This window comes from Misgurnus anguillicaudatus, chromosome 15 (genome assembly GCF_027580225.2).
Source record: "Misgurnus anguillicaudatus chromosome 15, ASM2758022v2, whole genome shotgun sequence".
Taxonomy (NCBI): Eukaryota; Metazoa; Chordata; class Actinopteri; order Cypriniformes; family Cobitidae; genus Misgurnus; species Misgurnus anguillicaudatus.
In genome coordinates, this window is record NC_073351.2 from 5,264,526 (window position 1) to 5,277,871 (window position 13,346).

The 13,346-nt window shown below is 42.1% G+C and overlaps 1 long non-coding RNA gene and 3 other non-coding genes across 4 annotated transcripts; 1 reads left to right on the top strand and 3 right to left on the bottom strand.

Moving 5' to 3' along the window:
- Nucleotides 1–3,714: 3,714 nt before the first annotated feature.
- On the bottom strand, nt 3,715–3,786 carry trnaq-uug (transfer RNA glutamine (anticodon UUG)). Its single transcript has one exon. It is a non-coding gene; the product is annotated as a tRNA-Gln (tRNA).
- Nucleotides 3,787–4,743: 957 nt separating this feature from the next.
- trnaq-uug (transfer RNA glutamine (anticodon UUG)) lies at nt 4,744–4,815 on the bottom strand. Its single transcript has one exon. It is a non-coding gene; the product is annotated as a tRNA-Gln (tRNA).
- Nucleotides 4,816–5,331: 516 nt separating this feature from the next.
- trnaq-uug (transfer RNA glutamine (anticodon UUG)) lies at nt 5,332–5,403 on the bottom strand. The gene has a single exon. It is a non-coding gene; the product is annotated as a tRNA-Gln (tRNA).
- Nucleotides 5,404–8,772: 3,369 nt separating this feature from the next.
- On the top strand, nt 8,773–13,143 carry LOC141349173 (uncharacterized). The gene is made up of 3 exons (XR_012357626.1): nt 8,773–9,190; nt 9,300–9,441; nt 11,671–13,143. It is a non-coding gene; the product is annotated as an uncharacterized lncRNA (long non-coding RNA).
- The last annotated feature ends 203 nt before the right edge of the window (nt 13,144–13,346 follow it).

The window sequence follows — 13,346 nt, forward strand, 5'->3', positions numbered from 1 at the left end:
CAGGCAATAAAAAGGCCCAAAGAAGCACAAAGGAGGAGAGTTGTTTCGGGCACAAGCTCCTTTACTGCCTAGGGCAGACCCAAACACACGCTCCGTCCTTGGAGGAGCCGGAGGGCGCCGTTGATCCACGGAGCGCTTATAGCAAGAGGAAAGAGTGCGGCAGCCAAGAGAGACGAAAAGGACGGAGCTGTGATATTTAAAGGAGCACTGCACCGGAGTGTGCTTCTCACGGGTGCTTAGTGTGTGTTGAAGTGCTGAGTTGTGCTCGTCCGGTACACCATTGGTGGCTGTAGATACTCTCTCTCTTTCGTAGACTAAAGCGGATGTGCTGAAGATATAGAGAACCTTATAGGTTGAAGAACGATCGGATTACGTTATACATCGAGAGGAATAAAAGGGAGAAGGAAACGTATTGTTTGTTTACAACGTGAATAAAAGTGGAGAGCTGTGAGTACTAAATCCTTTTATTGAAACACATTAGAGACTGACTTGTGATTTTACTGAATACCTCCAGGAGAGGGAGGGCGGCCCTACCCCTGAAATAGCGTGGTGGGTGAGCCGAAGGAACCTTCATTGAAGCAGCCACAGCAGTGAAGCAAATAACTAGGCCGTATTACCATCGCCTAATTCGACCAAAGCGAAGTGGAGGAAGACGGGCGTCTTTTTGTGTACACCTGAGTGTGGTGGGTGAGTCTTTGTGTTTTAGAAACTTTCACGTTGAAGTGGTGCCGTGTATTGCTGTGTGTCTTGTCAGACGTACCCCCGTATCACCCATTTCGTCGAGGGAAGACGAAGAGGCTAACGGTCCAAGAGAGATCTGTCTATTATACGCTGTGAGTGTGTTTCAGGTGCAAAGCGACGGCGTGGGCCCCCTGGGAACGACTTCCCGTCTGAACATTGGCGGACTTTGGAGAGTGGCGGTGAAGAACCGAAAAGTTGGCAGTGTGTGAGTACAACTACGGGCTATTAGTATTGATACCTTACCTGTGTGATTTTCATTGTAGCAGAGCTAGAGGCGAAGAAGTTTCCGCCGCCCCGAGGTCTCTACAAAAGGGCGCCCCTGTCCAGTGTTCGATCGCCCAACGGGTAGCAAGGAGAGGGCAGCGCTCGACCCGGTGAGACGGTGTGACGTTTCGCCCCTCTGCAGACCAACGAGCTCGCCGAGAGGGTTTGTCCCCGGCGCCATATAGGAACTACTGCCCTTCTGACACATCGTGGATGTCAGATAAAAAAGATAAAAAAGAGAGGTCCCGCACACTATCCACTTGCAAAAAATTGAAAAGATTTATTGCAACGTTTCGATCTTTCGATCTTCTTCAGGCATCAAAACATCTATTACATACATTTGTCACTTCCGTGTATTTAAAAGGATTATCTTGACCAATCACATTGTCAAGGTCAAAAATAAACCAATCACAATGAGCAATAAAAAGTCATCATAAGCTCATCACAACCAATCACAGTGAATGGAAAAATACATCATCATAAACTCATCACATTACAATAAATGGTAGAACTAATAAACTCATCATATTACAATGAATAATAGAATATAATCTCATAAACTCGTGGATGTCAACTGTCGTAAGTCCGCCACCTCGCACAATTATAGACTCACCCTCACAAGCCATTGATTGACAGAGACGGAGAAAGAGAGCGAGCACCGAGAGAACGAACTGTGGGAGACCTGTACTTACCGAGAGCTGTGAACAGCGAAGAGGTGAGAGCCATCCAAGTCAGAGTAACTGTGTCTTTGTGTCCCAGCTGCGACCTGTGGAGAAAGAGAACGAGAGTGAGCATCAAGAGAACGAACTGTGGGAAGCCTGTACTTGCTGAGAGCTGTAAACCGCGAAGAGGTGAGAGCTATCCAAGTCAGAGTAACTGTGTCTTTGTGTCCCAGCTGCGACCTGTGGAAAAAGAGAAAGGGAGAGTGAACAAACGACAAAGAATTGTATGAGCCCGAGCGGTGAAGCTCCCGTGGAGTGAAACACAGGTACGCAGATAGCAAGCCGACTTCAACAACTCATATTGTTTTACCTTTGCCTCCAGGAAAGAAAAGGAGGGCGCCATGGATAGCGGGGACAGGCAGGAGCCTGTTTCCTACGTCTCGCCCTTGGTCTCCAGTCCCCCTGGACCCCCGTTGCCCCCCCCTTTCTGTCAACCTCTTGGCCATAGCCTGCCTGGAAGGCAGAGCAGGAGCTTAGTTTTAATTGTCCCATCTTCGGGCGGAACCAAGTTTCGCCAATTTCGGTTCCGCCCTATAAAAGTCACCCTGTGACATGTGCATACTGTGTTGTTTTGCACTCAAAAGTAGGTACTTGTCCAACTCAAATGCAGTACATACTATTAGGGCATCATATTAACCTGCGCTCAAACTAGACTTTGAGCATGAGTATTTGTTGGATGTTGCTGCGGGGAGCAGCTCGTCAATATGATGCTTTTTCCAGTTGTGCTTTTTAGTAGAGAGAAAAGTCATAACATAACATACTGTTTTTGTACTGATCAGAACGCTCCATATGGTATGCATTTCACGCATTCGGTTACCTAAAACACCAGACAGTCAAAAAGGACACACTAAATCATTGTCTCACAATTAAATGAACATATAGCAGCAGCACGCATAAATTACTCTCGGATCTGTAATGATCGATAGGTGACTATCAGTGCCACTAAACAGTGGCATGAGCCACTGGTACGAGCCAATAGGCTATATGCCCAGCTGCACTACTTCCTGAACTTCAGCCGGTTCCTTGTTTCCTGTCTGCCATTATTGGACAAATTGATTAATCCAGGTGTGCCTGACCTCAGTAGTCACAAATAAACTGATTAATCCAGGTGTGCCTGACCTCAGTAGTCACAAATAAATTGATTAATCCAGGTGTGCCTGACCTCAGTAGTCACAAACAAACTGATTAATCCAGGTGTGCCTGACATCAGTCACAACAACAATAATCAGACACACCTGGATTAATCAGTTTGTCCAATAATGGCAAACAGGAGATAAGGAACCGGCTGGGGTTCGGGAAGTGGTGCAGCTGGGCATATAGCCAATTGAAACAGGAAGTGCCACAAAACATAGTGGCACGTGCCACTGGCTTCTGTGCGTAAGATGCCATGCCACTTAATGTTAAAACCCCTTCTCCTTGCGTTTCCGGTCTGAAGCCGGCCTTTCACTGTGCATGACATTTAGACACGACTGTTGGAGTTCACCCCCTAGTGGCAGTCGTCATGAGTGAAATTTCAGTTTAATCATAAATTCATGCCAACATGGGAGAAAAGCTCATTCCAGCGCAAGAACCTTCAATCTACAAATATTCACTGTCGTGGAAAAAAATTTATGAATATGAATAAAACAATAAATAGCAAAGACCGGCAATATTTTAAAATTAAGATTATAAATAATAATGTGTAAATATTAACTTATTAGTTTATTACTTATCAGCAATAAATCATTTTTAAAGGATTAAAGTGTTACTGATAAAGTTAAAAGCCAGTTGCGTTGGCGCCATGCAGATTCCCTATTTAGATAGCAGAATTTGTGAACTGAAAAAATAAACGAAGTAAGCAGAACACCAGTTTGGGGTGTTGATTGTCTCACTTTGTTGGCTTGAGGGAATAAAGTAATTTTTGTTTGGCACCTGGAACCTTTGTCTCCTGAGTATTTTTTCTTATGAAGATTCAAGCTAAGACGTTTTGCCACCACACCAACAACAAAGGTTTCACCGAGACTTGAACTCGGATCACTGGATTCAAAGTCCAGAGTGCTAACCATTACACCATGGAACCTGCACGCAAAAAAAGCACAGTTTGACCCAAACTTGCAAAGTTCCAACCAATACAGTATGAAAAAGTTAAAAAGTTAAATTGTGGAGTGTTAAAAATGCCACCATCAAGCCATCTACTGGGTGACACGAAGGTTCGTTGTTTGAGAAGGCTTGGTTTTTCCAAAGCATCTGTTTTGTTGTCACAAGCATCTCTGCACAGGCTTTTACCAACAACAAAGGTTCCACCGAGACTTGAACTCGGATCACTGGATTCAAAGTCAGAGTGCTAACCATTACACCATGGAACCTGCATGGAAAAGCACTGCTTGACCCAAACTTGCAAAGTTCCAACCAATACAGTATCAATGAAGTTAAAAAGTTAAATTGTGGAGTGTTAAAAATGCCACCATCAAGACATCTAGTGGGTGACACTAAGGTTTGTTGTTTGAGAAGGCTTGGTTTTTCCAAAGCATCTTTTTCATTGTCACAAGCAGCTCTGCACAGGCTTTTACCAACAACAAAGGTTCCACCGAGACTTGAACTCGATCACCGGATTCAAAGTCCAGAGTGCTAACCATTACACCATGGAACTGGCATGGAAAAGAGCACTGCTTGACCCAAACTTGCAAAGTTCCAACCAATAAAGTATGAAAGAAGTTAAAAAGTTAAATTGTGGAGTGTTAAAAATGCCACCATCAAGACATCTAGTGGGTGACACGAAGGTTTGTTGTTTGAGAAGGCTTGGTTTTTCCAAAGCATCTTTTTCATTGCCACAAGCAGCTCTGCACAGGCTTTTTCTAACAACAAAGGTTCCACCGAGACTTGAACTTGTGTAGTGTTAAAAATGCCACCATCAAGCCATCTACTGGGTGACACAAAGGTTTGTTGTATGAGAATCATTTAATGAGGTGGCTTGGTTTTTCCAAAGCATCTGTTTCATTGCCACAAGCAGCTCTGCACAGGCTTTTGCCAACAACAAAGGTTCCACCAAGACTTGAACTCGGATCACTGGATTCAAAGTCCAGAGTGCTAACCATTACACCATGGAACCTGCATGCAAAAAGAGCACTGCTTGACCCAAACTTGCAAAGTTCCAACCAATATAGTATGAAAAAGTCAAAACATTAAATTGTGAAGTGTTAAACATGACACCATGAAGCCATTTACTGGGTGACACAAAGGTTCGTTGTATGACAATCATTTAATGAGGTGGCTTGGATTTTCCAAAGCATCTATTTCATTGCCACAAGCAGCTCTGCACAGGCTTTTACCAACAACAAAGGTTCCACCGAGACTTGAACTCGGATCACTGGATTCAAAGTCAGAGTGCTAACCATTACACCATGGAACCTGCATGGAAAAGAGCACTGCTTGACCCAAACTTGCAAAGTTCCAACCGGTAAAGTATGAAAGAAGTTAAAAAATTAAATTGTGGAGTGTTAAAAATGCCAACATCAAGTCATCTACTGGGTGGCACAAAGGTTTGTTGTTTGAGAAGGCTTGCTTTTTTTTAAAGCATTGTTTTCATTGCCACAAGCAGCTCTGCACAGGCTTTTACCAACAACATAGGTTCCACCGAGACTTGAACTCGGATCACTGGATTCAAAGTCCAGAGTGCTAACCATTACACCATGGAACCTGCATGCAAAAAAAGCACTGCTTGACCCAAACTTGCAAAGTTCCAACCAAGACACTATTAAATAGTTAAAAGTTACATTTTGGAGTGTTAAACATGACACCATGAAGCCATCTACTGGGTGACATGAAGGTTCATGAGAATCATTCAATGAGTAGCTTTGTTTTTCCAAAGCATCTTTTTCATTGCCACAAGCAGCTCTGCACAGGCTTTTTCCAACAACAAAGGTTCCACCGAGACCTGAATTCAGATCACTGGATTCAAAGCCCAAAGTGCTAACCATTACACCATGGAATCTGTATGCAAAAGCACTGCTTGACCCAAACTTGCAAAGTTCCAACCAATACACTATGAAAAAGTTAAATTGTGGAGGGTTAAAAAAGTCACCATGAATCCATCTACTGGGGAGAAGGGTCTCGCTGCAGCCTGCAGTGGACATCCAACCACGCCCACATCCAAGCGTCACTTCATAAGTCACGCCCATGTCCATACACGTCACCTTCTCATTAACACTAAAACAGGAAACACAGAGGAGACCAGAAAGCAGCTCCAACACAGCAGATGGCGATAATGCACCTTAATGTTCGCCATGATAACACCAAAAAAAGACAGTGACAGACAGAGACACAGTCCAAGGAAAGTGGATGAAGTTATTAGCTATGTCGGTAAGTAAATATGTGTTTGGTTGCAATTCTAATGTAATTCCAAGAAGTATTTATATTTGTAATTATATCTATGCTTGATAGAAATGGCATCAATAAATTCTCAAAAGTGTACTGTGGCGCACGTAAAGTTACCTTAATCATTTGCTGACACAATTTAATTATTTCTGTATCCTGTCTTATATAGTAATGTTAATGCATGTCAATATTTGTTTGCCATGTTTTTCCAGCATCCTAGGTATTTCACAGACAAGCATGATGCAGCAGAACACTTCTGCCAGGATGGAATATTTAAATGTCCCTGCTGTAGTTACACTACCAATGAAAAGCTATCTTCTACATTACACTTTGAAAACCACATGTGCCATGCAGTGGAGCATGGAGGTATGGTGGAAGCATTTCTCTAGATTTTGATTGTTTTAGAATTGTAGTTTAAAAAAATGCACTTGCCTCTGAAAATGAAGACACACAAGATGACCTGTAGTTTCATAGGAATCACTGAAGTGATGAAATGTTGTTGTTACATTTATTTTTCTATATATAATATATGTATTGTGTGTACACTCTGCAATGTTGATAACCTTGTTGATACACTCTTACAGGTTTCTTTATCTTAAAATGCAGTAAATTGTGCAGGACCACAGCCCATTTTCACTGTTTATACTGCAACCAGACTGTAGTACGCAGGGACCAATACATTAGGCTTGTTGCCAAATGCTCTTTGAAAGATCCACTTGCAGCATCTCCAGCTCACTCTGTAGCTGCATGCCTGACACATCCTCCAACATCTACCCAACGAACAGTCTCTCCCTCCATTTCTTCTGGTCCTGACTCTTTTGCTCCAACCCCAACACCACAAGCACAAAGGAAGAGAGATGAAAGAATGACTTCTGCGTTTAACCCCCTTACCTCAGAACCTGGCCCCTTTGCACAACCCCCACCCCCAAAAATTAAAAAGAAGAGAGACAGTCATGTGTCCTCATTGTGGAGTGTTACTTAACAGACGTAATGTAAGGCTACACATTCTAAGACGACATACACCAATAAAAACGGATATTAGCGCTTTGAACCATCTTAAATCACAGTGTGTGGATTATAGAAATGGTGTCTATGCAGTAGCAAAAGCATTTTCAGCACCCAACACTCCAATCCACGTCATCAAGAAAACGTGGGGCTCAGAACAAAGAACAGCATGTGAACTTGATATCTGCAGAATTAATACAGAATTTGCAGAAAGATCAAACATCCGTTCCTATGAGTGCCATCACCTTCGATCACTTGCATACTGCCCACCAGCCGGAAGGGAGATTTCCTTACTGACAGAGCAAGGTTTACAGGCCATGGTTGATGATAGGTGGTTTGGAAAGGACAAGAAGGAGAAATGTTTGGCACGCCAGAGAGAGGCAATTGACGCAGGAGTCCCTCTCTCCTGCCTAGTGACCGTTTGTGGGCCCAGCCATAAAAAATACATTTCTGTGTTCGAGCCCACCATTTCCTACTACAGCAGGCTTGGTCGAGTCATGGTTTCCTATGACGCCAAAACAATTTCTTGGCATTGTCCTTGTGCTAAACCAAGGCAGTCATGCCTTCACAAAAATGTTGCAAAGTGGCACCTATTTGAAGTGGACAGGGAACTCTTCCGGAAAACCAGAAGTGTGGAGGAGGATAGTATTGCACAACAATTTCCCACCAATGTGGAAGGTTTTGAGGCAGAGGAAGGAGCCCAGTACCCACCCGAAGGCCAGAATCTGTCTCGGATGGTTAGGTACATCTATGCCAAAAAAACTGCCCACAGTCTTCCAGTCCGATATGTTAAAAACTAGTATTTTCCTTTGAGCTTCACATCATCTAAAGCCTTTTGTACAGAATGTTCAGAGGTAACTCCACTAAGTGAACCTTTGATCATCACATCAAAAGCCAAAATCCTAACAATGACCAATGTCATAGAAGGTTTGTTGTTTTATTTTTTTGAATTTTGTCATTAATTCAACATTTCATTTCTGCTACATGTAGTGTTAAGTGTTGATAACACCTGATATCAGGGCCATCTTTTCCACTTGTAGGCTTAATAATGTCTCCATGCAATCATTTTAATGTTGTTCATTGTATATGGTTGAACTGTATGGAGTGACAGAAATGCATAACCCCTTTACTGTAACATGCTTTTGGTAGGAATATCAATGTACAGGAAACAGTGCTATAGATGTGGCATGGTATATCGATATCAGGAGTGGTGTGATGGTATCTATAATTTTGACGACCACATACTTCTGTCGATACACTTGTGCCATTTTCTGCGCAACAGTCTCCAGGTAAAGAACCTTGCTGAATTGAATTTGTAGTTATAAACAACAACAAAGCATTTGTCTTAAATATGTACTGTAAAGTCTTCAGTGTGACATCTATTTTGGCAGACTCACCAGGCTGTAGGAAGTGCAATTGAGGTCTTGGAGAGGACCTCGGGGAAAGCCTTTCCTTCAAAACAAAGTTCCTGCAAGCTTACTTAAGCTTTGAGGCGCTGACTGACCATACTTACACATTTTCTTGTGTAACGTGTGGTTACCATCCAGTGTCTGTCGTAATGGACCTTCATAAGAAGGGTGTTTTTAGTATGCCTGGTAAGTCCACACATGTATTAGTTTTTTACTCTTATGTTTTATCCACACCTTGGGTAAGACTTATGTGTAATATATTCTTTTTTTTTTTGTTGGCAGCATTGAGGAAGTGCCAGAGAATTTTGATGGATGGGTGAATGCTGAAAATTTTTGGGAGCAGGTATCTCTAGAAATGATCAGCCGTGGGTTGGTTCCAAGTGAGTATGATTCACACATTGACTGTATACCCTGATAGAATGGGATCACAGTGTAGTGTTTGTTTTGTTTACTATGGATATATGATATGATATATATTCTATTAGTATTTTCTTATTCAAAGACAATAAGGCAAACCCCTTTGTGGTTCGTCCGAGCTACCATAACTGGGCTCCATGGATTGGTCCTCACACAAGAAGCGGGAATCATCTTCTCAATACAGAATATCAGAAGGTTCATTCTCCTTATAGTGTAAAGGAGGAATCCGAGTTTACCCTCACAGAGGACCGGCTAACAGATGAGCTTCTAAAACTCAAGGTATTTTACTCATTAAATCACTACCTGTGAGCTATGCCAGTTTATATGAGTGTATTACTGAACTGTACTAGGATTTTATTAGGCCAACTTTTCAAATAATTATTTATAGATGGAGGCGGTGCGTTCCTTATGTAAGGAGTGTGGCATCGACCCCAAGGGCTCGCGAATGGACTTGGTTGGACGACTGCAGCAAGAAATGAAAAACAGAGCCAGTTACGACAAGGTGTTTTCACAGATCTGGGGAGCATCTGGTATGCAGTGCTTTAAGTGGCCCAAAAGAGGTGCCGGTACTCTATTTTTTTTTGCTGACTCGACTCCTATATTGAAGGGGTTTTATATTTAGCAGTCAACAGACGACCTTGTAAAAAATAATTAATCCTTTTATAAATTTGTGGATTTGCTTGAGCTAGAAATAGCTACTGAATAAAATGTGCAAAAGGATTTTGAAAAATTACCATTAGAAAGAGCTATTGTAGAAAGAGTTTTTGAACATAAATAAAATGTGCAAAAGGTAGATATGTGAGTAAAATTTTCAGCATGGTTAAATGCTAAAACTAGTGGTTCAGATAGAAAAAGCTTGAAAAAAACATTAAAATGACACCAAGACCATGTCTATGGGGTCAAGAATAACAAAATACTGGCCATTTGAAACTCTAAAGTCATTTATTTTGTCCCATTTTTTTCCATTTTGCGGGTGGTAAAAATACTGTGCACGTCGTTCAAATTCATTGAAATTTCGTTTACTTTTAGTTTAGCAATTAAACTAAATGTATATTACAATTTCAAGAATGTTTTCTGCACATCGCCTGAGGAAATCCGAAGTTGCGTCGAGGGGAACCAAACTGAAAGCCGCGATAGCGGAGATTATCACGTACCTACAAGGCTTGCGTCTGACCTGCAGCTATCATTCTGGCTTGGTGGGATGTCAGCGAGTCCTCTGATTCTGACCTTGTTCTTTTACTACTCAGAGTCTAAGGGGCTGTTTACACTTGGTTTTAAGATGTGTTTTCATCGATCGGATCACAAGTGGACGAGAGAGACACATTACGTTTACACCTGGTATTTAAATCCGTCTCTTTTGTCCACTTTCGCCCGCTTCTGTGCTGAATACTATGAGGGGGTGGTCTGTGAGACGGTGGGCGAGTCTCTCTGCTGTCATTCAAACGCGAGCGGGAGTAATTATGAGTTTATATGGACGCAAACTTATATTATGTCGGAGCCCGCTGCTTGTTTAGCAAGTATACATGCTGCACAGTGTTTTGAACGTTTATTTGTTGGAGCTTTCTCTGAGTTTTCAGTGCAATTGATGAAATAGGATCGCGCAACTTTCACGCTTTCAAAACGAAACTACGGAGAACACCCGCAGTAGTTTTATCAATGAAAGGCTAAAAATAGCGCTGTTCACCGTATGTTCACGGCAGAAGTCAAAAAAGACGTAAAATTAGTGTTTAATACCTCAGATTAGATAAATGGGCGGAGAGAAGGCGGTCGCGTGTGGCTGTTCGAACGCATTCAACCACATGTGCGTTCCACAGCTCCAAAGCGATCCGATCGTAAGTGGTTTCGACTACCTCTGTATGTGGTTGAAAGTGGTCGAAAGTGGACGCGTTCAATACGTTTTGAACACCGTTTACACCTGGCATTAACGTCGTCCACTTGTGATCCGATCGACGAAAACGCATGTTAATACCAAGTGTAAACAGCCTCTAAAACAAGGAGGGCATATTACGTGTTCATTGTATTTTCATTTTAACCGAGCAGCTATGGTTGCGCGTTTCACACACAAACACACACCTCTCCAGAGCACGTTGACACTGACTGAAGGACGCATGCGCTTTTAACTTGTAAACGCAAGGGTGTATGGGTAATGTAGTCTCTGCTCTCGGTGGAACGAATTAGGAAGCGTACATTAAGGGCGCTCTGAAAAGCGGCAGCGCAGCCAAATGAATAAATTAAACCTCTGATTTTTAAACAGATGAGCGTTCCGGTACGCTAAAAGCACGTTCTGGGCGCACGTAGAGGTGGTGGTACGCTCAAGAGCTATTTTTAGAAGTGGCGGTACTGAGTACCGGGGCGTTCTGGCCCACTTAAAGCACGGCTGGTATGTTATGTTGTATTGCAGAGAGAGAACTTGAAGAGTTTCGTTGCAAAACGAGATAATGACCATTTTTTTAATTGTTCAGAAATCTCCTTTTTTGGTTGTGCATTCCAATTAATTTCAATTCAACTGCAGTTGGTTTGTTTTGATTTAAACCTTCATAACTTAAAAGATTAAGCTAAGTAGCACCATAAAACAAAATAATAACATGATAACATAATAATAAACATGTTTTGACAAAAATGTAAAAAAAATTGATTTATCTCGTTTTGCAACGAAACTCTTCACTTGTACAAACAGATATTTGTTTACTTTTCTTTTAAATGGGCAGTTGGCTCAAGTATAGTATTGAAGTTCTATGATTTGTTTTCTCCTTTAACAGGTGGATGGGCTGTGGTCACCTGTCCTTGTGCTGTGGTCTATGGGGTAAAATTTAACATCAGAGCTGAGAGCCCGAGGGATTTTGCAGACCTTTTGCTTTCAATGAAACACTTTCCAAATGTTTCATTGTATGATTTTGCCAGAGGTCTGGCAACGCACACTAATATAAGAAAACCTAATATATTGAGTTGGCCAATTGTGGACAGAAAAAAGTAAACTTGCCCCGGCTACTGGCAAAAAAGACAGTGCCAGATAAAAATGGCCACCCTCTAACAGGATCATGTGAACATTATGCTTTGTATGATCGTTTTCACGAAGCTAATTCTAAGGATGCCAGGGATATATCTGTAAGGGTCTCCATAAGGAGGAGAAAATGGAACCCAGATGCTCCACACATGCTCGGTTTAAATTAAATATCCATCCACACGATAAAGCAAAAGCACGCTATCAAGTGCTGTCAAGAGCATGCCACGCCAGCAGGCGGGGATATAACCCAAATCGTGTTCCGCAATATAGTGAGATAACTGAGCATTTATTTGTATACATGTTAGAAGCCCTGTTAGCACAGTTATTATTAGCAAGATACGTCCGCCATTGCACAGAATCATCAACAAAGCAGTCAGCGGTGCACAATCTTGACGTCAAACACAGTGGATAACGGCGCACACTCTGACATCGCAGGGCAAGGCAAAAGTCAGAGTGTGCGCCGCTATCTATAGTATGTGCCTTTCCAGTAGAAACTTCGCGTGGGAAGCCCAACCTGTCCTAGTAGCTCATGCCAGCGTGTGAAATAGTCTCCCATAAACACTCTGGTCTTGTTTCTTTCTTCATAGTCCTTTCTCTTCTTGTCATACAATTCGTAGACAATTTTTCTCTTGCGACCCTCAGACATTTTGAAAAAAAACACAGTGAGAACGTGAGCTTCAATGAATGGTTGAAACCGTAGCACAACACACATACACGTGACAGTGCGCATGTGCAGAAAGCGAACCTAGAGGCGAGCACGTACTATGGTTATACGTCAACATATAATCATAATGATTGACATCTGGGATGACCAATAATATAGGTGATCCACCCGGAAAACGAAAATCTTCCGCTATACCTTTAACGTTCATTTTCAAAACTGTGCTACTCACCGAGTGGTTCACGGTGTTCGTTGATGATTAAACAAGAGGATATCAGGTCACTTACAGTTTTTCTTGGTAGTTATAGTTTTGGTCTGAATTCGTGACCTCTTTCTGTGTTTATGTGTACTTATGGTTGTGATCTGTTAACATGTTATGGGTCTGTTGTGAACCATTATTTATATAAACAATGTAATCATAATGATTTGGTTGCTGTGAGTTATGGTACTTCATGAAGTATTAGCTCAGAAGTGCCTAAATCTCCTCTTGTCCTACAGCTTGATGATGTGCTGGATCACACAAAATCAGCCACTGAGGAGAACTGTGCGCCCACAATTTGACAAGATGGGACTGTCACGTTCGGTATACACCGGAAAGTGAAAACAAAAGGAGAACCCAAACGCAGAGGATGTATCAAAATAAACAATGTATTTAATAAGACTGAACAGAAAATACCCACGTGGGGGTAAAACAGAGGATAACAAAACACTGTGATAAAACACAAACCAAAACACGGGAACAAAAATAGGAACTGGTAACAGAGAACACG